The 4,020-nt window shown below is 36.6% G+C and overlaps 1 pseudogene; it reads right to left on the bottom strand.

The window, feature by feature from the left end:
• Positions 1-869: 869 nt before the first annotated feature.
• LOC123254289 lies at positions 870-1,568 on the bottom strand (annotated as a pseudogene).
• Positions 1,569-4,020: the final 2,452 nt, after the last annotated feature.

Raw genomic sequence — 4,020 nt, 5'->3', positions numbered from 1 at the left:
TCACTTGTACTATCTTTGAGAACAGTAATCAAATCAACATTTTCAATCCTGTCTAGTGTGCCAATCAATTCTCCTTTGACTTCACTCAGCATCTTTCTAACTTGCCAGACTAAAATACTCCTGCCTAGTTTCCTTTCCCTTATTTTTTCCACAATAATAGGAGGTTACATTAGATCGAGTGTCTGAAGCAGCATTGAATTCATAGATATAGGTTGGCAGACAAGTTTTGAATCCGTAGTTTTAAAAAACTGGCAATTATTTGACATAATAAAATTGTTAGAAGAGGTATAATGTTTATCAGTATGTGGAATGTTGACTGCTGGTTGCAAAGATTTGCAACACAGATGAATGAATAACTGCATAGATGTCTTTTCAATGAAATTCTTTAAAATATTTACAAAAACCTAAGGTTTTCATTTTTAAAAAACCACATTATACCACAATGAAACATGGCAAAAATGTAGTTGGAGTTCTAGCCATGATTCTTCACAACTAATGGATAAAATGGTAGAAATTATTTTTAAAAGAAAAAAAGAATTTGTTATTGCGTTTAAGCACTGACTTCTTACATCTTACTAATTTAGAAAATCCATGCAGTAAAATGGATAAGATTAAAATACAAAATTCTCACTTGTAAATATTAATTGGCCATTCTATTCAGATCTATGTAGAATGCAATAGAAGTTAATACAGTATCTTTGTTGAAAGGAGAAATCCACCTAACGTAGATCATAATTTCAGTTCACAGTAATTGTATTTAAAAAAAAATCTAACAAAGTGAGTGCAGTTTTTTTTTCCTTTTTTTCTGTTCAGTGGTCTACTCTCCTCCACTCTCAATTCCACAACGGAAGAAATACAGGTTTGGAGACCTAGCACAGACAGGTTTGATCATAAAGGTATTTCCAAATGGCATGGTAAAGCACTGCTACTGCTGTGGTCACAAAAAGGTGTTCATGGCACGGGTGAATGGAATGATGCCATCACTTTTGAAGAAGACTACTCCCAAGCCATAAAGTAAGCCTCAGCAGGTAAGTTCTTGTAGCCCATCAGTGTTATTCATTGATGTTACTACCAATGCAGGAGAAAATCCCATTGTTAGATAGAAAAATAGCTGGACCACTTTATACTTTTCATGGTAGAGAAATGCATAAATGGTTCCTCCAGGTGCCATGAGCCAGATAAACCAGCGCATATGAGATGCCGGGAGTCCAAGTTCACGGAGCTTTAACCATGGCGCCTAGGAGGCTGCAATGAGGAGATAGATCACCATTCTATCTATCGCACATATGAAAACAATGCTCCATTGTCCTTAAGTGACTCTTTTTCCATGAAACAATGTGAAATAATGTGGAAACTATGAAGAGGGCACATAGGCCCATTCCATAAATCCATGCTGTGATCTTTTCCCCAGTCATCTCATAGTAGATGGAGGAGGGCACCGCCCGTGAGAGCAGGAGGAGTGCGCCTGTATAACAGTTAGCTGCATGCTCAGAATAGGTACGTTTATCTCGGCTGTTGGCTGGGGCCCGATGGTTCATGAACCTCTGGAATCGGCTTTTGAACCGCATAGATGCTCTGGATACCTCAGGGGCTCCATCTCAACTCTCAGCGTGGCTGACTGGGAAGGATCATCTCCCAGGGTCTGGCTCAGGCTGCTGGGATTGCGCAGCGGCCCCTCCCCATCCCCACCTCAGACTGCTCTGCTGGGCTGGGATTCTGACAGACAAGGCTCTGGTCCGGGCAGGCCCACCACTCCCTTATAAATTGTCTTCATTTATTAACATGTCAGCTCCTTGAGGACATCGACTTGTTTGATTTGCTTATTTTTTTTTCTGAAAATGCTAGGCACATGGTAAGGGCTTAATAACATGTAGTTGTTGTTTTTGTTTGTTTGTTTGTTTTTCGCTCGTTTATTCCTTCATTCCTTGCTGGCTCTAATGCAGGCTCAAGAGGGAAGTGTAATTTGGCAAATAGAGAGTTGATTTTGGATTGAGGAAGTAGGAAATAGGAACTCCCTATACTGAAGAGATCACAACCATGATTTGAAAAATATGCAAGGTTTTTTTGCTATTAGTTTTTAGAAAGTGAATGTATATTTGAAGTCACCTAGTCAAACATATTATTTTACATTTGAAGAAACTAAACCAGAGAGATTAATGACTTATCAAAATTTACATTGTAAAGGAGACAGAAGTCCAATCATACTGCTCTTCTACTTCAAAACTTTTGGTAGATTTCCATTATTTATCAAGTACCATAAGAAAGTGAATGATAGGCTCCAAAGCAGCTGCAATGCCATTTTGCCTATTTTCACAAAAAACTGAATATTTCCAATATTTTCATCATTATTTTAAAAAATTGTCTGGAAATTATAGGCAGGAAGAAAGTAAGTTATATCTGGTTTTAATAACAGATAAAGGAGGAGCCAAGATAGTGTAGTAGAGGCAGAAACAACCCAAATCTCTCTGAAACCCCCTCCAACCAACCTTAAATTAAAGTTTCAAATTAAAATAATGTTTCAAAATGAATACTAGAGTGATAGAACAAACAAAGGGAAAGTATGAGGCAATTTTCCTTTAGAAGACAACCTGAAAGATAGCGAAAGAAGTTCTCTTTCACTGTAGTGAGGGAGAGCACAGTTCATGACAGGTTCTAAACCTGGACACAGGACAGGACCTGACACCCTGTTTAAGCCAACAGCAGGGTAACCCCTATCCACCTCTCAAAGTTCCAAGACCCAATACTCCTCTCTAGTGTAAGTCTGTTTGGAGACCCTGAACCCTGAGAATATGCCTAGCCTATCAAACCAATAGCAGACCCAATGGAAGACTGATTTAGCATGAGGGGGCAGCTTCCCAAGCTTTCAGCCCACACAAGCTTTCAGCACCTTAAAGAACTGAAAGATGCAGTGAGATCCAGAACTTGGTCTGAGATTAGGATCAAGAAAACACTGAAGTTCATGAGAATGCCCTTCTGCCCTGGTAACAAAGCCCAAATTTAAAAAAAAATAAAAGTCAAGAAAAAGGATGGGAGTGAGCAAACATTTTTTTAAAAACCTAACCATAGAAAATTATTATGGTGACGAGATAAAGAAAGGCACAAACTTAGAAGGAGATAATGACATCAAAGCAGCTAAATGTGAAACTTCAAAGAAAATTGGGAATTGGTATTAGGATCTAGAAGAGCTAAAAAAATATTCCAAAAATAAAATAAAAGAGGCAAAGGAAAAATAGGAGAAAGAAATGAAATCAATGAAAAAAGAAAATAACAGTTCTAAAAAGCAGAATTGACCAAATAGTAAAAAAGTTTCAAAAACCCCTTGAAGAGAAAAATTCCTTAAACAGAAGAATTGGCCAAATGGAAAAAGAGATACAAAATTCCAATGAAGAAAAAAACTTTTAAAAAAGAGAATTGTCCAAATGAAAAATGTTCAAAAGCTAAACTGAAGAAAATAAATTTCTTAAAATTTAGAATTGGGTAATTGGAAGCTAATGATTTCATGAAATATCAAGAAACATTAAAGCAAATTCAAAACAATGAAAAATAGAAGAAAATATGAGATTTCATTGAGAAAACAAGTGACCTGGAAAATAGATGCAGAAGATATAATTTAAGAATTATTGGACCACCTGAAACCATGATAAAAGAAGACTGACATCAAATTATCAGAAATTATCAAAGAAAACTTTCCTAATATTCTTGAACCAGAGAATAAAAATGAAATTGAAAGAATCAAGCATCACCTGGAAGAGTTCCCCAAAGGAAAACTTTTAGGAATATTATAGTCAAGATCCAAGGCTTCCAGGTCAAGGAGAAAGTACTACAATCAGCCAGAAAGAAACAATTCAAATATCATGGAGTGACAGTCAGGATTGCATAGGACTTAGGAATTTTGACATTAAAGATCAGAGGGTTTGGAATATGATATTTCAGAAGGAAAAGGAGCCAGGTTTAAAACCAAGAAAAACCTACCCAGTGAAACTGACTATATCCTCTCAGGGGAAAATTATCATTTAATGA

This window comes from Gracilinanus agilis, chromosome 1 (assembly GCF_016433145.1).
Source record: "Gracilinanus agilis isolate LMUSP501 chromosome 1, AgileGrace, whole genome shotgun sequence".
Classification (NCBI taxonomy): Eukaryota; Metazoa; Chordata; class Mammalia; order Didelphimorphia; family Didelphidae; genus Gracilinanus; species Gracilinanus agilis.
The sequence above is the reverse complement of the archived record's forward strand: the minus strand, read 5'-3'. Positions and strand labels throughout refer to the sequence as shown.